At 47.8% G+C, this 27375-nt stretch overlaps 1 long non-coding RNA gene across 2 annotated transcripts in view; it reads left to right on the top strand.

Annotated features, from left to right (window-relative positions):
* Positions 1-1808: 1808 nt before the first annotated feature.
* LOC130593793 (uncharacterized) overlaps positions 1809-27375 on the top strand; it is a 72275-nt gene continuing 46708 nt past the window's right edge. For both annotated transcript variants that reach the window (XR_008970873.1, XR_008970872.1), the window contains exon 1: positions 1809-1895. This is a non-coding gene — a long non-coding RNA (uncharacterized LOC130593793). The remainder of the gene's footprint in view (positions 1896-27375) is intronic.

Below are 27375 nucleotides of genomic sequence, written 5' to 3'. Positions count from 1 at the left end.
GCTAAGTGATCTGATGTTTAGTGCAGCTGAATTAACATTCTTGCCCTTAAGTTCCAATAGAAACATAAGGGAACAGATTATGGAGACTGCCTGTGATAACATGAGCTTTCTGCATTTGTCATTAAGGAATACCAACACATTTACAACATATATTTGCCTACACATCCCAGTCAGCAGGAAACCCAAGAGCGTGGCCCTGCACAGTGTCAATGAGTGCTGTGAAGATACCAGAGCATGCTTTGTTAATACGCTGCTCCTCTTCTTTCATGCACATCTCTATAAATTTTGCTATAAGAGGGATGGCTTCTACACTTACGGCAGGTGGAACAACTTGCCAGGTATTTAGTAAGATAAACAAGAAGCATAAAAATGTGTAAAGGTTGAAAAACTGAGTCCTTAACAGAGTTCTCACTGTGTCATTGAGGTAAGAACTCAGCTGTTTACATTTCTGGATGAAGCATTTAAGCATTGTTTTGCCCCCAAGAACATGATTCTTCAAGGATATTAAACAGTGAGGGCTGGAATTTTTTTCCATGTGTAGTAACAGACTCTGTAAGAGCAACATATTATAGACAAAAATCTAATGCAGGCAGGATGTGCCTGGGGGAAATCCACATTGAAGACAAACTGCAGCGATTGCCATCATTTCATTACAATATTATTGAGTTTCCTCTGTCTTTTTTTTTCCTTAGAAAAGCAGCTCAGTGGAATTTACCAGCTTTCAGATAGCAACACTTGAGCTGACCTGCTGCTTTCTGGAGATGGAATGACAGTGCTTTTACAGTGACAGTGCAGACCCTTTTCGGAAGGATTGCCATGGGAATTAAGAATAGAGGAGAGTGCCTGAGAAGGTTATCGTAGAATCCCAGCCTGGTTTGTGTTGGAAGGGACCCTAAAGCTCATCCAGTCCCAACCCCTGCCACGGGCAGGGACCCCTTCCACCAGAGCAGCTTGCTCCAAGCCCCTGTGTCCAACCTGGCCTTGAACACTGCCAGGGATGGGGCAGCCACAGCTTCTCTGGGCACCCTGTGCCAGTGCCTCAGCACCCTCACAGGGAAGAGCTTCTACCTAAGAGCTCATCTCCATCTCCCCTCTGTCCCATCACTACAGGCCCTTGCCAAAAAACCCTTTCCCGGTTTCTTGTTGGCCCCTTTAGGCACTGGGAGGAAATGATAAATTTTACTTTATCATGGACATGTGTGTGTCAGAATTTGAGAAAGAAGAAGGATCTCAGTTTGGAACCATATCTTTTTCTACTCTTGTTGCACTTTACCTCATGTAGAGTCAGTCACTTGTACATAAAACCACTTAGAGAGGAGGCTTGAGCATAGAAAAGAATGAACCAAGTGAGTAGGGTAAATCCTGCAGCTGCTCAGCCCTGAATGGTTACTGGAGCTCTCCTGCTCTACTCCTCAGTAACTCAGGATCCTCAAGCATTTTCCTCTCTCCTGCAAATGTTGAGGAATTCTGTGTGCTTTCATTCCCTAAACTCAAGCAACCTGAGCACCCTGTTCTTTTTTCTCTGAACGAGGGTGGTAGCAGCAGCCTGCTCAACTTGCACCTTACGGATACAGAGAAACACCATGCACCTTCTTTTCACTCAAGGTTCATGTCATTCAGTGCACTGGGCTAGCCCCCTACCTCCTCCCTTCCTAATGAACTAACAAGAGCCTCATGAGCTGCTCAGACTCTGCCCTTCATCCTCATCCTGCTGTTGGATCCCACCTGAGGAGGGGTGGGGGTCACTCCTCAGCCCTGTGCTGGTTAACAGAAACAAAGCACAGTCTATAAAGCATTCCTCTGCCTATAGCCCTGCTTGGAGGATTTCCTGAGAGAGCTGTCCTGTTAGTCTGCCTGACTGTAAACCCTGAGATTCCAAGCTGTTGTGACATCAGGTAGGAAAATGTTGCTCAGTTTTCATCATTGGTCTTAATCCTGTTTCTCCAGCGCAAGCTTCTTAGTAGCTCTTCTGCAGTGGCTTGTGGGAATGTGCTGGTGCTTTGTAGCAATCATGACAAAACCCTTGAAGTCTTTAATAATATTATGGTTTTTAAGATACACAATCCCTTAACCTTGTAGCAGTTGAATTGGTATTTATATTATTGCTTCAGGAATATAAATAGCTCTTGGAATGTAAGCAACTCTTTGGGCTGAATAAAAATATTTAGAAGGCATGTTTGAAACAATGTTAGTGTAGAAATAATCATTTAACATCTATCTATTATTACTAATTGCTCTAAAGGAAATAATTTTAAGTGGATGAGAGGATTGTGTGTAGCAGTGTAAGCAGATCTAGCAGGAGTAGTTGTAAGATGAGCGTGATGCTACTATAGGGTGATGTGCACAAAGAGCCTCTTTGCAAGAGAATCCAAGTACGTGCAAACAATTTGAATGTGCGTGAAGCTGTGTGATCTTTGAATTCTCAAATGCTGAGCTTGGAGCTCAGTTGATGTGGGTTAGCTTCAAGTACAAAGTCTTGTGGCAATGTTTAATCTATAATTAACAACTAGTGCTTGCAACCGTCTTAGATGAAGGCTGCAGCTTTAATGAAAGCCTATTTTATTTTTAATAGGGTTCAAAGGTACTGCATCTAAAAATGACATAGCAGTATCCATTTCACCTGCTCTACCTGAGTCTGTTAAGTGTTGGCACTATGTATCTAAAGCTGTAGTTGTAAATAAAGCCTTTGTATGTGGAGGCATGAGATGTCCTGACTTCAAACACACTTAATCAATACAGACAGCGTAAGGCTTGAGGTATTCTGGAGCCAATCTGAAATTAGAGCCCTTTTGCTTTGCCTTTCATATATTATGTATGATTCTGTCAAAGGGGTTTTATATCCTCCAGGGTGATCTCTTAATTAACTTGTGCTCTTTCTCCCCCAAGTCATTTAGCTTAAGACTTAATTAAATAGTGGATATTAAGTATAGTTTAGTGAAGGGATTCAGGTGTGTTCACTTCTTGCTAGCTTGGGTGCACAGGAGGAACATGGAAGCTGCTTACTCACTCCATGGTGTTGGTAAAACATGTTTACTTGCTGAGGGATCCAGCTCCCTCATCAGAGCACAGATCTACCTGGAGGGACTCTTCTCTCCAGAGAGGAGGAAGTTCCTCTGGATATTCATCTCCTCTCTGAAAAGCATTTCCCAAATCATTTTGGTTACAGCTATAATAATAACCACCCTCACCCCTGTATTTGAATGTTTGATGGAATGTCAGTGCTTTTTGCTGTTCTTGCTTATGCCAATCTATTAGCTCTTTGGAAATACGTGGTGAAATAAGGAACTGGTGATGTCCCAAATTATCCAACAGCTTTGTCTGGGGAGGCTGGACATCCTTTTACTTTCTCAGTAAAAGAAAATAGATCAAAATAGGGGGAAAATAGCTAACTACATGGGGTTTCAATCAGTTTTTTTCTGGTCTGGAAGGGAGTAAGGGTGACTAGAGGATTGTAGCTCATTATACAGTGGAGAAAGGAAAGGAGCAGTGCAGAGTCCTGCACCCAGAATGGGCTGTCCCCATTCATCAGTACAGTGTGGGGGCTGCTCATGAGGCAGCCTCCTGGTACTGGTGGGAGATGGCCTCAGGAATGTGGCTATCCGTAATTAATGAGTTACACTAGGAAGCAGTGATCAGGGCTGTTTCCATCCTGCAAGGACTCTTATCTCTATTGATCCAACATAGGTGTGCCTGTATGATTTGGTTTTGGCTTTGCTTAGTGGAACTAAGCTGAGGAATCTCCCAAGCTGATGAAACAATATTATTTCACCTCATATCTTTCAGAAATATAATTTCAGTTGTATGCAGTTTACTGATAACTGTGGCACAGTTATGTTTTTATGGCACTGAATCTCCAGTAATCCATTGGTATGTGCTTTTCCAACAGCTTTGTGCAAATCTTGACTCCTGTGCTGTGCAGCATCCACTTCTGAGATGACTTTTAGAAGGCAAGGTGCAAACTGTAGGTTCCTTTTGGGTGTAACAGCAGCTGAAAGTTTGCCCTGATGATTTAATATCTGTACTTAGTATGCCATGAGCTTTAATGTGTGGTGTTTCTCTGGAAAAGCACAGAATTTCTCTTCAATATGTCTGTTCATATAGTTTTTATTGAACTCAATTGAATTACTTCTGTACTCTAAAAGAACACTGATTTTCTGACTCTGCTACAGACCTTTACATAGTGATTACTTCAGACACAGGCATTTTCTCCCTGCTTCCCTTGTCTGCCAAACTATTACATTAAAACCCCCAAACACAATTACACACAGCTTTAGTGGAGCTGGTCTGAAAACCAACCCTTCGATGCAGTTGCTCCCAATTTGCTGTTTCTCGTTTGAGCTGCATCCCAGCTGTGCCCAGTTTTCCTCACAAATATGTTCATCAGATCTATTATGCTACAAATGTGGAGCAGCTGCTGCTCAAATCCAGCCCCATTGCTCATGCCCTCTGCAGCTTTACTCAACTGCTTCACTCCAAACACTTTGTTACTAAATCATTCATTCGGTCACACATTCTCACAAAGTACACTTTAAAATGCTTCATACTGCAGTGGTTTGGAGGCCAGTCGCTCAGGATACCGAAGGATGGGGTGACACATGGAGTATGGTTGTCTCCCCATGTGTAGTCACAACTCCTGGCTGTTAGGGAAAGGCAGGTACCTGTATGCAAAGGAGAGAGTGCTCAGACTAGAGTTTTCATTGTCGCTACAATGAAAGCAATTTGGAAGCACTGGGAAACATGAATATTGTAGATGTTTACAGGCATTCATCTGGGCGATTCTTGGTGCTTCTCTCTGCCAGTCTCTGAAATGCAGATGTGCCTTGTGTGGAAGGTGCTAGCTCTCAGGCATGTTAAACAACATTGGGAAAAGGTGGTGTTGGCAGGAGCCAAGGAAGAAACTGTCTTCATCACTAGGAAATGCAACTAAACATTTACACAGATTTCTTTCAGGCTTTTCCTAGACCTTCTGTAGTGTCTAAAGGGCTCCAGCACAAAGTCAGCACCTTTTGCATGCTCACAGTCTTAAGGCTCTTACTGCTGCTTCCATCATCTGGGGCTGCACTGCTTCAACTGAAAATCTGGATAACTCATCTCTTGACCCAGTAAAAAGACCCTGAAGATCCAGGCAGCCTGAGTAAAGCAACAGGAGAACAAATGAGGAAAACCCAAACTGTTCTTGGGAACCGTCCATAGTGTTTTCAAATACTACAAATCCCTTCAGGGATGTTTGGGAAGTTTAGGCACAAGATAGGAAGTCACTAGGAGTTCCTGTCTGGTTAGTCTCCTGCATCCAGCCACTTCAGGCTGTTTCACACTGGTGAATAACCACTTGCTGGGCCTGGGATGACTTCAATGATTTACCTGGTCAGGAAAATTCCAGCATGTTGGAACTAGATGATCTTAAGCTCCCTTCCAACCCTAACTCTATGGTTTTATGTGAAGGCTTGGAGGACTGCATGCTGCCGCTTCCTGTGAGCTCTGCCTGGAGAGGAGACATGCCCAGGCAGAGAGGACCATCTTTGTTGCAGAAGGTGCACTCCTCTTGCTCCTTGGTGTACATGGAGCTGCTTAGAAGCTGACCCAGGGACTGCTGCAGCAAGAAGAGCTCATTTCCTATTGCTTGGCATATTACCTGGGTGTGAGCTGTAAAGACGTTTTGTTGTGATTTGAAGCAAAGCTTTGAAAACAGCCTGTTTCTACCTGGCTGCTTGGAAGAACATTATCAGTGCCAAGCCAAGTGGTGAACTGTAGGGCCACAATCTGTTTCTGACCCAACCTTGTCACTCCACTGGTGTTTGTCAGTGCACATTCCCTGTTCTCATCCCCCCCCAGCACACCTTTGTATGGTAGCTGTAGTCTTGTTAATACCTGAAAAACATGGGGAGGATTGGGGATAACTGCAGTGTAATCTAGAAGAAGCCTGGAGAGGGGCTTTGGACAAGGGTCTCTAGGGCCAGGCCAAGGGGAATGTCTTTAACCTGCCCGAGGGGAGACTGAGATGAGCTCTTAGGCAGAAGCTCTTCCCTGTGAGGGTGCTGAGGCGCTGGCACAGGGTGCCCAGAGAAGCTGTGGCTGCCCCATCCCTGGCAGTGCTCAAGGCCAGGTTGGACACAGGGGCTTGGAGCAAGCTGCTCTAGTGGAAGGTGTCCCTGCCTGTGGCAGGGGTTGGAACTGGATGAGCTTTAAGGTCCCTTCCAACCCAAACCAGGCTGGGATTCTGTGATTCTATAATCCATGTATGGATTTTATAGAGTTTAATGTATGATGCCATGTACTGCACAGGGGGGAAATAGCAGAAGTCCGTAGGTACCCATATGAATCCGTGCTTTCTTCACGTGAATTCAGCATCCTGCGGAGTGTCTGAGTGATGAAGGAAGGAAATGCAGCAAGCAGTTGCTTTTCGGGATGGCAGGCAGGACTCGGTGTATCGCGTTCTTGTGACATGGCTGCTTTCGGCCACACGGTGACGGTGTTGCCCCTTCCTGATCCTCAAGAGCTGCTCCCAAGGCCAGCTGGAGCAGTGAAAACTGCTTTATGTGTGAAACGCGACTTCGCGGCCAAGGGTCGGTTTTAATAAGCGCTGATGCAATTCTCATGTTACTTTCCCCGTCAGGCTGTAGCAGTACGATGTCATCAATATCCTGTTGTACAGTAGCAGGGTTGGTTTTGCCAGCTTCCCTGTCGGTGTTGCTGGCATCACAGTGTAAGTATTTTTGCTGCATTTGCTGCTTTGTCCCCATAGGAAGAAAGATGAGCCTTTTTTTTTTCAAAGAGAACTTAACGCTTTGAGTCATTAGGCATCGTTTTATGGCAGTAAAGTTTTTGCTTGTAATGGGGTGGTTTAGGCATCATCTTGTTGGGGATGTGTTAGTTCCAATTCATGTTGTCACAGGTTGAAATCTGCAAAGCTATCTTGCTTGGCAGCCTTGTAACTGTCTTGCTCAGGGAGAATGAATCATGCAGTGATGCTCAGCAGCAGACAGAGGTGGTAGTGGCTGGTGTGTGTGTGTGTGGTCCCTGAATTCCTCAAGTAGGCTGATACGGTCCCCATTTCCTTGGGCAAATTATCCTGCAGGCCCAGTGAGGGTATGAAAGCTTTCCTGAATGTCTGGGAAATAGCCAAGGATGATGAAGAGAAAAAGAAGTGACTGAGAAGTCCTTGAAATCCACAAGTCCTGAGCTGTCTGTGTTCACAGGCTGGGATTTGGAGCAGGAGCTCAAGTAGGAATCCAAATTAAAGAAGAACCTTTATTCTAGTCAAAGGAAAAGAACTGTAAAAGTGATGTGGCTTTTGCTCCTCTCTCTCTTGTTAGTCTTGCTCTGAAAGCTTCTCGTGTGCTGTAGCTTAGTGGTGAAGGCAGGTGCCACTTCTATTTGGGTTTCTCTTGAACCCTGCAAAACTGACCTTGAAACAGTCCTCTGGTTTTGTGCTGCTTGGAAACAGAGTACCTCCCTGGGCAAAAGGAGAAGGCAATGGAAGCCGGAGCCACAGTGAAAGCCCTTGTGTTGCTCCTGTCCCCTCCTGTTTATGGAGCCTCCTGGCAAGCAGAAGGAGCAGCCAGGCAGGTGGGGACCATGTGGAGGGAGTCCCAGAGCATCTGTGCAAGTGGCTGCCTGGGCTGGCAGTGCTGACAGAAGGGACAATACAGGCTTCCTATTCCATAGCAGCCAGCTCTGTCCATCTCCTTCCCCTATGAGGTGTCCCTGATACTGTGATTCTTCCTGACCCATAGGTGCTGTGTATGCAGGAAGTTTCTAGCAGGTAGACCTTATTTATGCAAGTATTTGCGTGGAGGGCAAATGCAGAGAAAAGAGATATTCTAACTAGAGAGGGAAGCACTTGAAAATCACCATGATTTGATTAGAAACAACAGTCTCTCAGCAACCCCCTGGGGGGAGGTGGAAGGAACAACTTGGCCATGCAAACAAGGACAGGATTAATGCATTGAGCAAGTGAGAGGCTTGGTGAATGTCCCCACAGCTGACACAGCATAGCCATGCTTCTGGCACAGGGAGGGCTGCTGTTGGGGCAGGGAAGAGGAGGTGACCCAAACCTCACTGCCACAAGGAGCTCCTTACTTGCACTTTAATTACATTGCTTAATGGCTCTGAGCTCCAGAGCATATGTGCTGGTTCTTGTAAAGCTAAATAAAGCACTGTGCACTTGCGCTGCTGCTTGCCATGTGCACCCTGCTGCACTGATACGAAAGTTCACTGCAATATACATTCAAAGAAGAAGGGATTTCTGTGAGCATTCCCTCTGTGGGGTCAGGAGCAGCACTGCCCTTGCTGTGCAGGCTCTGGCACTGACAGTACTTTTCCAGGAGCATTCCGTCAGTGCAAGTCTCACATGCTTGCTGCAGGCTCATAGCAGTGCTACAGTGTAGTTTACTATGAGTAGGGCTTGAGTTAATGGTATGGAGTTAAACTGTTTTACATTTCTGTTCTTAATTTGCTTGTAAGCTATGGACAAAAATGCCAGTCTTACTTTATTTCTAGGTCACTGTACACTATTATCAGCCCTTTATCACATTACAACTACTCAGTTTCTAGCCAACAGTGTTTTAGCATAAATATTCACCAACTCAAAAAAGGAGATGCTATTCTAAAATTGTTGGAGCTTGTTGTTAAAAATGACCTTCATGCAATAGTAGGTTATTTTGTTTAAATAGAAGGCTAAATTTAAGTCCTCTATTTCAGCAGAGCAGATTCTGACAGACTGAAAGAACTGCTCAGCCAGACTGAAAGAACTTCAGGTGAGGTTCCCAATGACTGGAAAAAGGAAATATAACCCCCATTTTCAAGAAGGGGAAAATGGATGACCTGGGGAATTACAGAGCAGTCAGTCTCACCTCTGTGCCTGGCAACATCTTGGAGCAGATTCTCCTGGAAGGCATGCTAAGACACATGAAAATCAACAAGGTGCTTGGTGACAGCCAGCATGGCTTCACTAAGGGGAAATCCTGCCTGACCAATTTGGTGGCCTTCTATGATGGGGCTACAGAACTGACGGACAGGGGTAGAGCAGTTGATGGCATCTACCTGGACTTGTGCAAAGCATTTGACACTGTCCCACACGACATCCTTGTCTCTACATTGGAGAGACATCAATTTGATGGATGGACCACTCGGTGGATAAAGAACTGGCTGGATGGCCGCACACAAAGAGTTGTGGTCAATGGCTCAGTGTCCGGCTGGAGACCAGCAACGAGTGGCGTCCCCCAGGGATCGGTGTCGGGACCGGTCTTGTTCAACATCTTTGTCGCTGCCATGGACAGTGGGATTGAGCGCGCCCTCAGCAAGTTTGCCGATGACACCAAGCTGTGTGGTTCGGTTGATACCCTGGAGTGCAGGAATGCCATCCAGAGGGACCTCGACACGCTTGTGAGGTGGGCTGATGCCAACCTCATGGGGTTTAACCATGCCAAGTGCAAGGTCCTACACCTGGGTCGGAGCAATCCCAGGCACAGCTACAGGTTGGGTAGAGAAGAGATTCAGAGCAGCCCAAGGAGAAGGACTTGGGGGTGTTGGTCGATGAGAAAATGAACATGAGCCGGCTTCAGTGTGCGCTCACAGCCCAGAAAGCAACCGTATCCTGGGCTGCATCCAAAGCAGCGTGACCAGCAGGGTAAAGGAGGTGATCCTGCCCCTCTGCTCTGCTCTTGTGAGACCTCACCTGGAGCATTGTGTGCAGTTCTGGTGTCCTCAACATGGAACTGTTGGAACAAGTCCAGGGGAGGCCACGAGGATGCTCAGGGGCTGGAGCACCTCCTGTATGAAGACAGGCTGAGGAAGTTGGGGCTGTTCAGCCTGGAGAAGAGAAGCTCTGTGGAGACCTCATAGCAGCCTTCCAGTATCTGAAGGGGGCTATAGGGATGCTGGGGAGGGACTCTTCATTAGGGACTGTAGGGACAGGACAAGGGGTAATGGGTTAAAACTGAAACAGGGGAAGTTTAGATTGGATCTAAGGAAGAAGTTCTTTCCTGTGAGGGTGGTGAGGCACTGGAATGGGTTGCCCAGGGAGGTTGTGAATGCTCCATCCCTGGCAGTGTTCAAGGCCAGGTTGGACAGAGCCTTGGGTGACCTGGTTTAGTGTGAGGTGTCCCTGCCCATGGCAGGGGGTTGGAACTGGATGATCTTAAGGTCCTTTCCATCCCTAACTATTCTATGATTCTACGATTAACTGAGCTAAGAGCCTCAGAACGTGAAGGTTTAGTGCTTTTGGGGCAGTTGAGGAGGTGAAGAGCTTGGCCCTACCTGTGTAAGTAACTGGCATATGAAAAGTAGAATAACTAGAGAGCTTAGGAGGGATGGAAGCAGAAGCAGAGATCAACATGATGGAGCTGGGAGCTGCTCCAGAGGGCAGCAGGGAACTTGTAGTAGTCTCCTGTTGGACCTCATTTGATGGTGTATCTTAATCAATACAAGCCTTTGTGTCCATCTCAGAAGCCTGGCTCATCTCATTTTAGGAATATGCCCCGAGTGCAACTTTCCTTCAAAGTTGTTCCAGTCTCTTTTTCCAGCCAGTTGGAGATATTCATGCCCTGGTTTCTTCTCAGCTTCTGTTTCTGGCCTGGTGAATATTTATGAGCAGTAAAACATCCTGTCCAGAACAGTTAGTAGCATGGAGATTCTGGTAGATGGAGGTCATGCCCTTGGTCCACCTAGGAGCTCTCCTCTCTCTCCTGTGAGTGCCTGAGCTCCAGGTTAAATGCTGCTTTAGGAAAGTGAGGCTTTCCCTCTGGGCTTGTATTTAACCATTGCAGGCGATCTCTTTTCTACCTCAAGCAGAATGGGAGCAGTAATGAAACTCCAAATGCTTTCTGATGAAACCGCCAGTCTGCAGTGGTGAGCAATCCCAGTACCAGGAAATACAACCAGCCCCATCCACCCATCATCAGTTTGGTGTCTGCTCCTTTGAGCCAAATCTCCCCCCCCCCGATAACGCGCTTCCAACAGCTCTAATGTTAGACTGGCTCTATGTACGTAGATTCAGCGAAGCCAGAAGTGTAGTAATAGACTGAAAATGTATTTGCTTTTTGCTTTACATTTGAATGATGCTGATGGAAATGTGCCAAGCTGCCCACATTTCTATAGTCAAGGAGCCATCTGAAGGAGTCATGCTTTTGCAGTACCAGCTACGTATATTTTTCAGCTTCATGTGTGCATTTTTTACTCAACTACTTGTCGCAGATGTCCACAGACATCCCCAGTCACCATCTGAGCTCTGCTTTTCACCCCAAGGGCTTGGGTTCTCCATTTGTGCAGTAATTTCTTTCATTAATATTAATTATTCTTTGCAGGGCATTCACGTTGCTGTTAATGGGGAGGAGTGCACTGGAGCTGTCAGAAATGCTCCTTAAATCTGTAACCTGGATTCAGGCTGGAGGAAGCTGCGGCGTTAAACGCTTTCCGACTGGAGCTCAGGCAAAGCCGTGCAGTATTTACGTTAATCCTGCCCTTTCAGAGCCCAGAGCTGCACAGCTACTCCTGATTTCAGTGTGGGTTAAACTCTGGGCAGCATTTGGAACATTTCTTCTAAGCAGTGCTGCCGTTGGGCAGTTCAGCTTCTGAAGCTGCTAGATCACGGCTCTTCCATCCTCATATATATGTGTATGTATAGGTGAACTGTTAAGACAATGGGCAACTCTTCTTACGGGGAGGCTTCTCCACATGAGTGACAATGCCCAAACGTGTTTACCTACAGCCTGGTAAACATGGGGGGAAGGACTGCAGTTTAGTGATAAACCTGCTTGGCTGATAAAAGGCTTTTCTGTTTGGACCGTAGGTCTCGTGGGAAACCAAACTCTTCCTTCAGTAGATGAACATTTGAAAGGGAGTTTATGGAGGTTTCAAATCTAGATAAGGGTGTCATTCTCTTAACAAGTGTAGAGAATAAGCAGATGTATTATGAAATGATCATGGCTGTGTTTAGCTCTCGCTTTACTGAGTTCAGATGGTTTTCCAGATGTAATTGTGGTGTTATTTTCCAAGGCAAGCACACAGAGCCAGAGGTGGGGAGGGTGATCTCCAGCATTCCCAGCAGCAGGAGCACACACAGCTCTTGCAGGGCTGGACAGTGATGGTCAATGGGCAGCTGGGCTGTGTTGCTGGTACTTATGTGCCCCAGAGTGAGGGAGCCTGTGCTGTTTGTAGGCTCTGTGTGAGCTCTGCAAGTGTAGCTGCAGGAGATGCTTGTACATGTTGGTATGGAGCACCTGTGGGAGAAAATATAGGTCCGTTTCCTTTGGCTCTCTGAAAGCAAGACTCTGAGGATCCAGCAGCACTGCATTCCTGTCTAAGTGAGGTTTAGTAATACCCTTGTGCTTTGTGCACAGAAAGGGGAATATTAAGCAAGTAAGCAATGGGCTGTTAGTGGAGTCAGCAGCATCTGTAGGACAGTGTCCTGCTTCCTTCAGATGAAGGGGTAGGCACTATTCCTGCTCTGATCTGTAGGGAACTGCCTGGTGAAATAGGGAATAGGGAAGGAATGGAGCTACAGTAGTTCTTTTCCTAAAGGCTTTGTAGGTTCTGTCCCTCTCTGGTAGCAGAGATGAGTGCAGGGTGTATAGCTCAAACCTGGATTTTGAACACTGGAAGTTTGTGACACTGAGTAGATCCAAGCTTTCCTGTGCATATCTAAAAAGGGCACAGAGACAAAATTCGGTCCCAGCCCAGATACAGACCTGGAATTGTGCAGGTGTTCAGAAATGCCTTGTTAGAAATCTGGCATTTGGCTCAAGTCTGTCTCATTTTAGAAAAGCAAAACCAAAAAGGCTTACTGGAAGCTTCCATTGGCATGTTATATTAATGACAATGATAAATGACATGAACACCATTTATTTGCTTATCTAAGGATGCCTGGAGCATTCTGGCAGAAATCATGAAGGGGGTGGGCGCAACGACCAAGCAATCTCCCCCCTTCTCATGTGGGCTCTTGTTTCCCTGCTCTCATACAGGCAGGTTGGATAGAAACCTTCCAGACTCTCCGTCTGTCACCTGCAGACAGAGTTCAGTTCCTCCATATGTGTTCCAATTAAAACCAGGAAAGCACTTTATAATGCTTTAGAGCTTGCTGTGCTTAAAGTGCCAAGAAAACTTTTGAGGAACAGTGGATCCTTAAAACATTATCTGGCTACATAATAGATCCCGAGTTTGGATTTAGACTGGTATTTAATGTGAGGCTGAGAGTCGGCTTCAGCTTTGATGCCACACTTGGTGCTCTGCTCTTATAAACTGGCAAAACCTTTCTGATTTAGTGTTTAGTGTGAGGTGCCCTGCCCATGGCAGGGGGCTGGAACTGGATGATCTTCAGGTCCTCTCCAACCCTAACTATTCTGTGATTCTATGATTTAGTGAAATTCATTATATGATTTCTGATGTTTTAAGGAATAGAATTTGGTGGTTAGAACGTGCCAGGTTGAACAGGGCTTGGAGCAAGTTGCTCTAATGGAAGGTGTCCCTGCCCGTGGTGGGGGCTGGAAGTGGAGGAGCTTTCAGGTCCCTTCCAACACAAACCAGTCTGTGGTTCTATGGTTCTATGATTTCTGTGAAAATTCAGCTGCGCAGGGTGCTGGCACATCAAGTCTAGGTTGTGCTTTGCCTTGAAAGGTTGGACCAGATGATCCTTGAGGTCTCTTCCAACTTGATCTTCTACAAGTCTATGAATTAAATCCAGTTCAAGCCCAGTTGTTCCTTGTTCACATTCAGATAAACACCAGTCCAGCCAGTGTCAAGAGCAGGCTGAACCAGTCCCAAAGGCAGCAGTGAGAAGCTGAGGCGTACACACTCCAGGAAGATGCTGCTGTGTTAGTGAGTGGAAGGAACTTTGGGAAACTCAATGTCCCTGTGCCATCAGCATTCCAGTGCACTGTAAAGCTCATCTGTTCAACTGCAAGTGAACATTAGATCTGAAAGGGATTGATGCTGTGCTTTGGTATGATATGTCTCATCCCATTTACAGAATGCATTTGTCTCTCATTTGTATTTTTAGGGGTAGTGACTCCAATTTGTTACCTGTCAAACGGTCACAGGGTGCTGAGCAATGTACATGGGACATCCAGCAGTACCCTGCAGCACAGTAAGGCATGCAGAGAAGGTGTCACAAACTCCTATGGGCAGAGAAAGCATATCTGCAAAGATCAACCAACCTCCTGAACACTGTCAGTGGGGTGAATCGTGCAGCACAAACCAGGCTTCAGGAAAGGCACCTCCCAAAGCTGCTGCTCGGGGAGCTCCAGGGCTCTGTCCTGCAAGATACTGAACAACCCTCACTTGAGGCATATGAAGAATTGGTTTGTAACTACCTGTATTTCCTGATGATAGTGTTGAATAAGAATGCTTAAGCTCTATTTCCTTGACAATTCTAAAAGCAAAGGGTTTAGGGAACTAGCCTTGCCATAAAAATACAAATTTAAAAGGAAAAGAATGATGTCATTAGTGCTTTTGATCACTCCAGGGATTTGAATTCTTCCCTTTCTTAACCGAAATTCTCCCTTGAGTTGAAAGGGTTTCACCTCTGTTAAAATTGGGGTATTACCTACTACCTGTCCTACAGATCCATACCTCCTGACACTAAAGCTTTCCAAAGTGATAACAGACAAGGACATTGTCGAGTCTAACCCAGACATTGGCTAATGCCAGACATTAACCCAACAGAAACAGTGCAGCAGCTCATCAGAATTCATCAGCCAGCAGGGCTTAATTCCATGGGATGGGCTGCTATCTGTCAGCCATTCATGCAGTGAGGAGCAGACATCTCCCACCCAATGTTTCCATGGTGCTGCAGCACTCCAGGAGAGCAGCCAGCCCACACAGACCCGGGAGCCACACAGCAGGAATTCGTACAAGTGCCTGTTTGATAACCTCAGCATTTAATACAGGCTGTAGTCATTCAGTCCTAGCAAATGATTCAGTTAAACAGAGCACAGCCAGACAGGATACTACTTGGCAAGGACTTTATTTGCAAGAAAAGCCTGTTTATGGTGGGACTGGGAGCATGAATGTGGAAGTGGTGCTTTTATGTTAATGATGCAGATATTGTGAATGCTGAATGCAGGTCCAGGCTCAAGGTGTGTATCTGTGTGCCAGATGAAGCCCAAAAGGAAAGGGAGTGGCATCAAGCAGAGAAGAATTGATCCATGGCTCTGAGATGCCAGATACAACTGGCCTCAGTGTCTGTTGAAAGGGATACATGTCACAGAGGGGGTTTGGATGGAAGTGGTGTCCCCTCCATGAGCACCAGTGCTCACCCCATACAGCACAATCCTCTCCAGCACACCTGGGCTGTGCTGAGCCTGTGCTTAAAAGGTGAAAACCATTTCCCGACACTGAAAATGCCCAATAACTTCTGTGAGGGCACTGGGGATGTTGTGCTTGGTGGTAGCATCTTGTAAGTGTGGGCTGGACTCTGATGTGGGTCTCTGGTGAGCTGTCAGCTATGCCCATGGGGAAACTGTGTTCAAATGCAAGCATGGTGTGAGCTGCCAGGGGTGATGCCCCCAGAGCTGAGGCTGGAGCCAGGGGCACGGAATGGCTCCAGTCAGGCTTCTGCCTCTTCCATCCCCAGCAGTGTTCAAGGCCAGGTTGGGCACAGGGACTTGGAGCAAGCTGCTCCAGTGGAAGGGGTCCCTGCCCATGGCAGGGGTTGGAGCTGGAGGAGCTTTAAGGTCCCTTCCAACATAAACCATTCTATGACTCTTCTCTGACTCCTTCCACTTGTTACTTTGCCACTCGTTTTGTGCAGGCAGCACAAGGTGCTGGTGTATCTGGGATAAATCCGGGTTAGCTGGAGTTAGTTACACCAGAGCTGCTACCTTCTCTCTGGAAAAGAAATCCTGTCCCGACTTAAACTTCTCTGAAGAAAACTTTCCCTATAAAGCTTCAAAAGGGATGCAGCATCCTTCAGACTCCAGCCCACGGTCCTGCCAGGTCTCTGCTGCTCTGGTTTAGAGCCCAGAGCTGCTGCTGAGGCTGGTGTAGCTTCAGGAGGAATCACAAGTATTTGTCCTACAGATGCATTTTTAAGTCCTGGAGATGAAAGACCCTGCCAGGCTCTTGGTTTTCCTTTCATCTGTTCTTTATAACATGATGTGGGTTTCTTGTTCACATTGTTGCTGGAAGGCCTTCAGGGAAAGCCATACAAATCTGAGTAACTTTCCTTGCTACCAGCTGCTGCGTACTGGAAAGGACAGCTTCAGCTTGCATGGGAATACCGTCAGTCCAAGGTTGTTTTCCCAGGACTGATACATTTCAACATGAGCAAAGGGCCCTGAAAGTGGGTATTATAATGGTAAATGATAGGAAAACTGAGAATAATAGTCTGTTGCTTATTTAACTTCTAAATATCTCAAAACAGGGGTTCTGCCAGCTCCCTTGAGCTAGGCCATGTAATGAGGGAGAGATTGGAATCACAGAGTTCTTTAGGTGGGAAAAGGCCTTTAAGAACATAAAGCCCAACTGTTAACCCAGCACTGCCAAAGCCACCACTACACCATGTCCCCAGGTGCCACATTAAATACCCTCAGGGACTGTGACTCCATCACTTCCCTGGCAGTGTGTTCCACTGCCTGACCACCCTTTGCTGACACGGATCAATAATCCTGCTGCTTCCCAATGAGGCCCCCCTAACATTAGTCACCACCTAATGAACAGGCTTTGCCTGACACGGGTTGTGCAGCGTGGGGTGTTGCACTGCTGATTGCTGCCAGTTGTGTTGGACCATTGCAGCCCTTGTCTGTGTATCACAGAGTCAGCCTGGTTTGGCTTGGAAGGGGCCTTAAGGCTCATCCAGCCCCTTCCACTAGAGCAGCTTGCTCCAAGCCCTGTCCAACCTGACCTTAAGCCCTACGAGTGATGGGACAGCCACAGCTTCTCCGGGCACCCTGTGGCAGTGCTTTGCCACCTTCACAGGGAATATATGGGAGAAGGAAGCACGTAAAATCAAGTAACTGTTTTTCAGTGGAAAAATCAGCTTCTCTTTTGTTGTCCAGGTTACCTTCTGCTGGATTTACTCCCAAGCAAAATCTTATTAGATGATTTATCCATCTCTGTCTATATCCTTCTAGTGATACAGAAATAGAAGTAGTTATTTACATCAATAACTAAAGGAATGGTCTTGAATAGGACTAATAGAATGTTCCCTTTTCCTTGCTTTAGTGAAAATACTTGATCATTAGGATAGGGAATGTAATCCTGCAAGGAGGTATTTCCCATTGTGTCTCACTACTAAACCAAAACAAACCTCAAAAGCCTCCGAAAGACAAATAAGGCAATCACTGACACACTGCGTGAGACTGGCAGCACTGCTGAAAAATGGCAACTGGAAGCTTATTTATGGGGAACTTCCCCAAAACCACTTCTCAGCAGTTATCTGCGGAAGACTTTTCCTGGTGTTGCTAATAAGATATTTCACCCTTAAGCCCTTTTAAGCCTTCAGCCATATGTTAATGTGGCAGCTGGTTGTGAACTTCCAGCATCCACTGGATGAATTTTGCTGGTGACAGCACAGAGATCCAGAACAGTGCTCTGGATTCCCAGCCTCTGCATTCACTTGCCTCCACAGCACAGAAGTCTGTGCCCTTGCTTCATCCTCCCTAGGGAAAATGACTGCCAGATCCTGAATTCCAAGCTATGGGCACACAGGATGTAACTGCCCTGACTGGGGAGGAGGCTGCTGGTTCTTGCTCTAGTCCTGGATTGCTCTATGGTTCCTTGGTTGTGCCATGGAGCTTGCTTGCTGAACTGCCTGAGGAGTGATCCGGAGCATCGGGATTAAGCTGGATCACAGCCAAAGGTGTTGCCTGAGAGCTGCTTGTTTCTGCTCATGCTGGTCTGCAGTATCCTTTCACAGGATAGGAGCCTGCAGGATGGTGAGTACATTCGCCCTGCTTCTCTCTCCAAGAGGTGTTTCCTCATTCCAGCAGTGCCACGGCACCAGTGGCGAGGGAGCAGGATTATCACGTTATCAGTGACTCACCAGGTTGCATTCCATGGTTTTTTTTATGATTCTATAATTCTACAGCTGCAGGTTTTTTTTTCCTGTTATTGTATCTCTTGATTATTTCTTCAGATAGGGTCTAGAAAGCACTTTACCAATGAAGCAAAATGAATTTTCATGCCTATTGGCGCACAAATTTTATCCTTCTGAGGTGATGGTGATCTGAATATTTAGAAGGTTGGAACTGGATGATCTTAAGGTCCTTTCCACCTCTAGCCATTCTGTGTTTCGATGCTAGGATTTGCATGTTGTTGTCTTTCTCTGTGTGATCCGAGCTGGGCGTTTCCCTAGTTATTCCAAGTCAAAGCACAAGGTCTACTGGTTTTTTGATCCTCTGTTCCCAGCGTCCAGCTGTCTTCATGGAGACTTTAATTTCGCCATCTTTTTCTGCTAAGGGCAAACCTCTTTCTTTGGCTCCTGCTGCAGCTCAGCGCTTTTGGCCAGGGCTTCAGAGTGCACAGAGGGAGCTTGGCTCTGCGAGGAGACAGCTGCCTTTGCCAACTTCACACAGGCCACAGTGGAGCTGGAAAGACCATACAGATGAGGATTACAGTGAATTTGGTTGCTATGCTGAGGCCACTGATTGATAAAGGACTTTAAATATGAAGCGGCGTACTCCGGCTTAGCTGTAAGATGACATCTGTGTGGTTTTGATGTTGTTTTCCCCAAATAATCCACTCTGAAGGCAAAATCAGGTGTCCACTGGCTTTTTGTAGAGCTTGAACTTCCTGAAAGCAGTGCTGGGCCAGGGGAGTGCTCCTGATATGTGACCTCCTTTAACCCAAACACTCTCTGAATTCCGACCATTCATTCCCTTTTTGTGCTCTTTTTCTGCTTTCCTTTGTTCCATCCATCTCCATTTTCTCCCTTGTCAGGGAGAAGCTCTGGGTCACAGCCAAAGGCCACCCGACTGCCTACCACAGCTCCTTGGTGGGCTCTTTCTGCCTTCAGCTTCTACAAAAGCTACAACTGACCCCCGTTTCCTTGCTGGAGCTGCCATGCTCTCGGGTGAGCTTTCCAAGCCATCTAACATCAAAGCAGCATTGCTGTCTTACAGTGCAGTCTGAACTGAAAAGAGGCCTTGGAGCTGCTTTGGAGCTGTACTTGCTGGAAAGAGAGGCTTCTCTGTGTCGCTGCACGTATCTGGGGCTGGTGCTGGCTTCAGGAGGGAATATCGCTATTACTGGACTTTATTGGAGATAATCCAGTGTTTTAGGTTCCTGGCCAAGGCAGCTATTTCCAGGGCTCACTACAACACAGTGAGCTCAGCAAGTATGTGGCACTGAGTTTTCCATTATTTCCCTTTGCCTCTTCTCCTAGGAGATGTGAAAAAGGAAGGGGGGTGGAATGTTGTGCTCATCATGGCCTTTTCTCTTGGGAAGCAAGGAGCTGCATGAGGCTCCTATGGAGCAGAGGAGGTGGCAGGGAGGGACGTGTATGGGTACCTGGCACTTGCGTTGCTTTGTGCCTGCTGGCTGCTGCTCAGCACTGGGTGACTCCTGCAGCCCTGAGAGCTCCTGCCTGGGCAAAAGCAGCATGGTTCTGCCAAATTCAATACAGTTTTGGGCCCAGATGTCCTTCCTAGCTGGAAAAGCAAAGCCCTTCAGGTGTGGTTTGAGTGCAGGCTATAAGTACATCCAAGTGGCCTTGCAGTGTTGTAAGAGGAGTGTGGGTGCAGGGAGCACTTGGTGACACCCCAACCTCCTGAGAAAACTCTTCTGAAAGCCTTTGCTTGTGGCAGTGTTGGCTGTTCCCTCCCAGTTCTTGTCTTTTCGTACTGCATCAAGCCCACAGAAGCTGTGGCTGCCCCATCCCTGGCAGTGCTCAAGGCCAGGTTGGACACAGGGGCTTGGAGCAAGCTGCTCTAGTGGAAGGGGTCCCTGCCCGTGGCAGGGGTTGGGGCTGGAGGAGCTTTAAGGTCTCTTCCAACCCAAACCAGTCTCTGGGTCTGTGCATCTTTCTGGACCTTCCTGCTATGTACTCAATATTATCATCATTGAAAACCCTCAGTGACTTAGTAACTGGGTTGGAACAGGGAAGCCTTTGTTTAACCTTTACACATCTTACCTCTAGCATCTCCTGTTCACTGCGATGAAGTTTAAGTGTACCTTGCCTGCATCTGTTGTGGGGTTGGGAGTGAATTGCATCTCCGTGCATTTATGCTGAACAGAATCTGAAGGGTTTAGCTTGTCTAATGGCCTTGCAGCAGTTCTGAACATAGGCTTGCCTCTAACTTCTCTGTAAGTAGTTAACTCTGATGGGTCATGCTGATGCTCCCTCTGATGGGGTTTCAGTGCAGGGCCCTTGGTGGAGAGTGACTCAAGCAGAGGAGGGCTGCTGCTGCTCTCTGGGCTTTTGGGATGGGTAGCAGTGGTTCTCCTTCCCTTTGTACCTTTTGTAAAGCATAGCCTGGGGCTGTACCTGTTGGTTTTGGAGGTTTCCAGCTCTTGTTCATCATGAGATTTGGGAATAGATTTAAAAACCATCTTGCAGTAAGCTGATACATCTGTAAAGATGCTTGCAATATGCTGAAGCAAGCGGTGTAACATCTCCCTTGTGCTCAGTAATGCTGCTCAGTGAGAATCACAACCTGTGGAAGCCCAAAGGTTCCTCCCTGGGCTTCTGCAGTGCTGAGGGTGCTCGGATGGAGCAGCCGGATCCTGTGTCTGTTTGCAGCCCCTCTGGACCTCTTGCATCCTGTATTTCTGTTGGGTTATATCTTCACTGCCATAAACAGGCCATCCTAGCTCTTAATGAGGTGTGTTAGTTCCATATTTATAGGTCATTTGAGTCTAACTTGGAAGTTTAAGATCACTTCATAATACTTAATTTGAATAAAGAGAGTATATTTAAAGACCGTGGATTTCTTCTTCCTGTTCATCTAGGGCTTGGTTTTGCTTGCACGTGCAGGCCACTGTTCTCTGTCCTCTTTTATGTTCTATTCAGTATTGTGAACCTGAAACATCATGCATTAAGGCTGTATATTAAGGGGTAAACATGATACAGGTGATAATTCAGATTAAATGGAGAAGAGGCCACATGAGGATCTGTTGGCCTAAGGAGCTCAGCCCACCTCATAGATTGAATTGAGGGAAATGGAATATCAAGACTATTTTAATTGAGCTTTCAAGTGAAATTCTCTGATGTATCTGCCTGCCTTCCTTCTCTCTCATCCTCCTTGATTTGGGGCTGATCTGTTGTGCCTGTTTTCCCTCTGGGGTTAGATTCCATCCTCTCTGAACACTTATTTGGGGAGCTCCTGCCCTGAATTCCTGCATCCAAACCTGCAGCCTCCTGGCAAAGCAGCCCTGCAGTCCAGGCCTGTCTCCAGCCCCACCAAGAGCAAGCTCTTTCATCATGTGCTTTAGCAGGACCTAACCCTTCCACCCTGCTTGGCTTTACCTCTATGGGGGCTGCCAGCACCGTGGAACAGCAGGAGAGCTCCTTAGGCAGAGCCCCACTGCAGCCGCGGTGCTCTCTGCCCGGAGGGTTCCTCTGTGCAGAAGGAAAGCACACTCCTCCTGCAGCACTCTTGGGTTGTTCTCATGCATGGACAGAGGAAACTTATGGCACCAAATTAGTTCTGCTACGTTTGAGCTCCTTGGACTTCAGATTCCAAACTGCAACCTTGAGACAGCAGCGAAGCTTGCAAAATCCTGTTCAGTGCATGGCTCTCGCACCTCCTGAACAAGAAGGGATGGATTTATCCCCTGGTGGTTTCAGTGAGAATCACCATGACCTAACCTGCTGCTTTAACTCCTTGTTTGAGAGCCCAGCAGCTACGAGGAGAGAAACCAAAGGGGTGTTTGAGCTGCCACAGTTTCACTGCAGGGTGTCAGCGCTGTGTTTTACGCAGCGCACGTGCTGCTGAGGTACTGGGCTAAGCAAACCCTCAGCATCCCCTGCCAGGCAGCTCTTGTGTTCTGCACATCTCTTCATTCTGTGATATGTGACTGGAAAAGGCCACCTCGCTGATGAGAGAAGCCACAAGTAGGAAGCAGCTACAACCTGTGCTTCCTGTCCAGCTTTGTAGCTGAAGCTCTTCTGTGGCTGGATCTAAAAGCAGCTGGGTTTATTGCTTTTGGTGAGTTTTCTCTCTTCAGCTGGTCTGGCTGCAGTGTGTTAGGCAGGCGTGTGGGCAGTCAGTTACCCAGGATGTCAAACTCTCAATTAAAATTACATGCTTCTGCCGTATCGAGCATCTCTGGAGAGCCCCATCCTTTCTCTGGAGAGACTCTGTGCAGTGCCCCCAAAGGGGATGAGCTGACAGGGCATGAGGGCTGCCTTGTGCTGACCAGGACTGGGTGGATTGTGAAGGGTGGAGCTGCTGCTTTGGGTTATGCCTCTGCTCTTGCTTGTCTCCCGAGGCACAGATCCCAAAGACTCAGCTGGCTGGTGGGGACTAGCAGGTGGATCCTGTCCTTCTGCATTGACTGGTAAAGCTGGTTTCGGAGTTGATCAGCACAGTGCAGTGTCTGCTGGTTTAGTGTTTCCTCACAGCTGAGGGGCTTCCAGGGAGAGGAGGAATTGTAGGTTTAAAACTTGACGTGACATACTGCTGAGATGAGCAGTGTGTATTTTCTACAGGCTGAGAGAGCTGGGCTGGGGCAGCCTGGAGAAGAGAAGGCTCCTGAAGGGGAGACCTGAGAGCAGCTCCAGTGCCTGAAGGGGCTGCAGGAAAGCTGGAGAGGGGCTTGGGACAAGGGCCTGTAGGGACAGGACAAGGGGAATGAATGGCTTTAAGCTGCCAGAGGGGAGACTGAGCTGAGCTCTTAGGCAGAAGCTCTTCCCTGTGAGGGTGCTGAGGTGCTGGCACAGGGTGCCCAGAGCAGCTGCGGCTGCCCCATCCCTGGCAGTGCTCAAGGCCAGGTTGGACACAGGGGCTTGGAGCAAGCTGCTCTGGTGGAAGGTGTCCCTGCCTGTGGCAGGGGTTGGAGCTGGAGGAGCTTTGAGGTCTCTTGCATCCCATGGTTGGAATGGTTATTCGAGGATTCTGTGATATTTTCAGGGATACATTTAATGGAGACTTGCAGTGCTGTAGCATTTCCTTAGAACAGAAAGTTAGGTTTCGTTTCTTCAAGATACAGATAATAAGGAATCATTGACCGTAGTGCAAATATATCAAGCTGTTGTTCCTTAACACTAAAAGAGAAGTGACAACAACATCCCTGGCCTTAGTTCAGGACCCTGGTGTGCACCTGAAAGCCTGGCTCGGGTGGGATGGGTGGTGGGTGCCTGAACCAGATGAACCTGCATGCTGGGGGGGTCTCTCTGATTCCCATGTGGGTTTGCAAACGCTGAGTTTCCTCCCTTGCTGGCACTGCTGCAGTTGTAGTTTGGGTGCTGGACTTTGCTTCTGGTGCATCCCTAGCAGGTGGGATGTCCCCATATGTGCTCCGGAGGCTGGGCTGGGTGCTGTCTGTGACACGGGTGGTATTATTTAGTTATTTGTCAGAGAAAAATCATGATTAAAGGAAATCTTTAGAAAAGAGACCGAGTTGTAACTACCCAGAGGAGGGTTGTCTCCCTCCCATCAGACTCCAAGCAGTTGTATCAAGGCAAACGGTCAGGCTGTGAAAGCAGGAGTGCTACTGACAGGCTATTGCTCTGCTGTACAGCTGCCTCCTCCTGGGATCAGCATGGGCCCAGGAATTAAGAACCAGAGAGTTCCTGAGTTCTGAAACAGAACAGAGAATGAGCACAGAGTTTATGGGTATGGGTAAATTTGGGTCAGCTGTGACACTCCTAAAGCTGCTTTTAGTTTTCATGGGAAGTTGCTGAGTCCTGAGTCTCTTTTGAGCCCATGAGGTGGTGCAGCCCGAGCTGCACATTGATATGCAGGAGGAGCTGCAGGTCTGCATCTGTGACAGTCTATTTAAAACCTGGAGGAGAAGGAGCCTCCTGGAACAAGGTTATGCTCTTCATTTGCCATTCAAGTATGAGAAGCTATCTGCAGGCCTGCAGAAAGGAGGCAGAAGCCTCTCCACAGTTTGCTTATGATGATTCTCAACCAAGTTTGTTGTTTAATTTTGCTGCTGCATTTACATGTGTTGATAAACTATGCAAACTTAATGTGTGTAACTGATCTAATTCAAAATGGGCTATGATTACCCACTAAAAGTATGCAGTGTTGTACAGATATGGCCATTATGTTTTATAGTTAATACTCCATGTACCCAGAGTGAATTTTGGGAAGAAATGCTTTTTGAATTGCAAAACTGTATTATTTGAATGGGCATACTTGTGTGTGGGAGCACTGGAGGGTTAGTTGCATCTCTTATAAATGTATTAGAATTGGAAGATTATGTTTTTTTTGTAGTTTTATAGGTAATCCGAGCACTGTTCTGGGTCAGTAATACTGCCGGTGGTAGGTTGCATATGGGGATGCCTCATGTATCGTGGCATAGCCCTAGATTTTAGAGAGAGGTCTCAAATACAGCATTAAAATAGGGCAGCCCAGTGCCATCTCCTGGCCTGCTCTTTCCAGTTGGGTTTTTCTCTCGCACAGGCTGGTGCTGGTGTAGACCTGGTGCTGTTGTGATGTGTGAAGCAGACTTTCCAGGACATCCTGGACTGTTAGTACGTGCTGGTCAGGCGATGACCACAGTGATCCTTGCGTTGGAAAACAAAGGCAGTCCCTGAGCTCCATGGAGAGGTGCTTCACCAGCCCGGGAGGCTGAGAGCAGGTAGAGCAAAGTTCCGTTGTCATCTTGCTGCCTGTACCAGATGAGTTCTTTGTTGTTTCCATAGAGCTTTCTGTAACTTCCACCAATACCCGCTGCATTCACTGACCTCTCTTGACTGAGGAATCCCTAGGGTAAATACTTGCTACATGTCCTGCGCAGGGAATGTTTTCTCGCTGTTCTTGCTAGGGAGGAACATGAGGCTCTTCTGTAGCATTTCAGGTTTCTCTGCATTTTTAGAGGCACAGGTCCCTTGCAGATCTGAGTCAACTATCCCTTTGGAGACAGGCAAAGGGGAGACTGAGATGAGCTCTTAGGCAGAAGCTCTTCCCCGTGAGGGTGCTGAGGCGCTGGCACAGGGTGCCCAGAGAAGCTGTGGCTGCCCCATCCCTGGCAGTGTTCAAGGGCAGGTTGGACACAGGGGCTTGGAGCAAGCTGCTCTAGTGGAAGGGGTCCCTGCCCGTGGCAGGGGTTGGAGCTGGAGGAGCTTTAAGGACCCTTCCAACACAAACCAGGCTGGGATTCTGTGTTGACCCCTACCCTGTGCTGCAGTGAAACATTTCCTGCAGTTCCTGTGCAGAAAGGCTGCTCAGGGACACCCCATGTGGTCTCCTGTCCCATCCTTCACTCTGTGTTTTGTGTGATTGAGTCCAGCACCACGTTGCTGCAAGCGTGTAAGCCTGTGGGTGGTGTGAACCAAATTGGTTTCTAAAGTCTGCGTGGAGAGGCTGGGTATGAAACCTTGTTGTACACTTACCGCGACTCAGGTATGAGGTGCCTGGATGATGTGACACTTCTATTAGAGAGAATTTAAGGAAGGAAGTGGGAACAGTGTTAACCTTATCAATGCACTGGAAGAACAAGAGCCTAAGGAGAAAAAGAGATGACTTCTGGCTGCGGTGTTGGCCAGCAGTGAGCGTGAGCAGTGCCTGATAGGGCAGACAGCTCTGAAGTGCAGTTCTGGTCTCACAAATTGCCTTGCAATAGTGCTGGGCTGAGGCTTGAGGTGGTGTGTCAGTGGCTTTCGGTGTGAGTGGTTCTGTAGCTGCTATCCATAGAAAAGCAGCCTGGGCTCTCAGAGCAAGCTGCAGCCATCAGTAAAAGCTGTGCCACCTCTTCATTTCAGTAGCAGTGGCTTAGTGGTGACCTCTGGGGGAGAGCAAACCTCCTTTCAGTCTCAGCTATGTGGAAACCGCAGGCTTTGTGGAAATAAAGCTCAGGAAAAACTTATTTTTGTCCCTGATGTCAGCAGGCAGCGCTTTGGATGTGTGCAGGGAGCAGCCCTGCTGAGTCAGGTGGAGCCCTGCACAAAATGGCTTTTCAGAGAAATAAAAGTGTGCTTGGAGAAGATAAGAATTCCATGAAGATCCAACTTTGGTGTGTGACTCCATCAGAAGAAAATAGTAAAAATAAGGTAGATATCACTATGAGAGAGACATTGAGGTGCTGGAGTGGGGCCAGAGAAGGGCAGCGGAGCTGGAGCAGGGCCACGAGTCTGAGTGTGATGGGGAAGGGCTGAGGGAGCTGGGGGGTTCAGTGTGGAGAAGAGAAGGCTCAGGGGGGACCTGATGGCTCCCTACAAGTGCCTGAGAGGAGGATGGAGCCAGGAGGGGCTGGGCTCTGCTCCCAAGAACAAGGGATGGGACAAGAGGAACCAGCCTCAAGCTGCCCCAGGGCAGGTTTAGATGGAGCTGAGGAACAATTCCTGCCCCAGAGGGTGCTCAGGCATTGGAACAGGCTGCCCAGGGCAGGGCTGCAGGCACCGTCCCTGCGAGTGTTCACACAGCGTGGAGGGGAGGCCTCAGTGCCATGGGGCAGTGGTGGCCTTGGCAGGGCTGGGGAATGGTTGGACTGGGTGAACTTAAAGGTCTCTTCCAACTGAAACAATTCTATGACAGGAAATGTAATGGGGCTCCCAGCATGATAGAGGCAAAAAGCAAGAGCCAGAATGACGCTGGAGGCTGTTTCCGGAATCAGGGCAGACCTGCTGCCATATAAACCATACAGTCACCAGGAGAAGCCCCGCTTGGTGATGCTGGGAGGTGCTACTGGAGCTATTAGTGTTGCCCATTTTCTATAGCCACATTTAATGTAGCGGGTGCAGCCATAAGCCACTTGAACACTTGTGCCACAGAGTAAAATGAAGCTGTAAAGCATTTGGATGAGTGGACTGGGGTCACCCAGAGTGAAATGGGCTGGTTACAGGTTCGGCATCAAAAGGGAGTTTCAGAACAGATCCAGATAAAAGCAGGTGAAGGGGGAGCAGCATCAAAGTGCTCCCCACATCCAGTTACCGGTACTGGGTGTACTGAAGTAACATTTGAGCTCTCTGGAATGAGTATGGAGCAGCTGATAGGGCCTGGCTGGTGTCTGATGTGCCAGGTGATTGCTCTATCTCTTACCTGTGGATTTCCTTGAGCCCGGGGCTGTGCTGCAGAGCATTTGGCATTCCTGGATTTGGACAATCCCAGCCTTTCCCTGCTTGTTCCTGTGCTCCCCTGGCCTTGAACCAACCAGCACAGCCACTTAGGGGCTGGGTTGTGGGGCAGCACATGGATCCAGCTTCACCACCAAACCTCCCTATCCCCAAAGAAGCCAGAAGTGCAAGAAGGGCACCAGCTCCCCCTGAAGGAGGTCTCCAGCAAGCTGGTGTGTCAGAGGGCGGCGAAGGAGAAGCTGGGGTGGAACGGCAGC

The sequence above is a fragment of the Pezoporus wallicus genome, unplaced genomic scaffold, assembly GCF_028554395.1.
Source record: "Pezoporus wallicus isolate ANWC-B61680 ecotype Strahan unplaced genomic scaffold, APGP_CSIRO_Pwel_v1 contig_11395, whole genome shotgun sequence".
Classification (NCBI taxonomy): domain Eukaryota; kingdom Metazoa; phylum Chordata; class Aves; order Psittaciformes; family Psittacidae; genus Pezoporus; species Pezoporus wallicus.
Note: the sequence above shows the minus strand (reverse complement) of the source record. Positions and strands in the feature narration are given on the sequence as shown.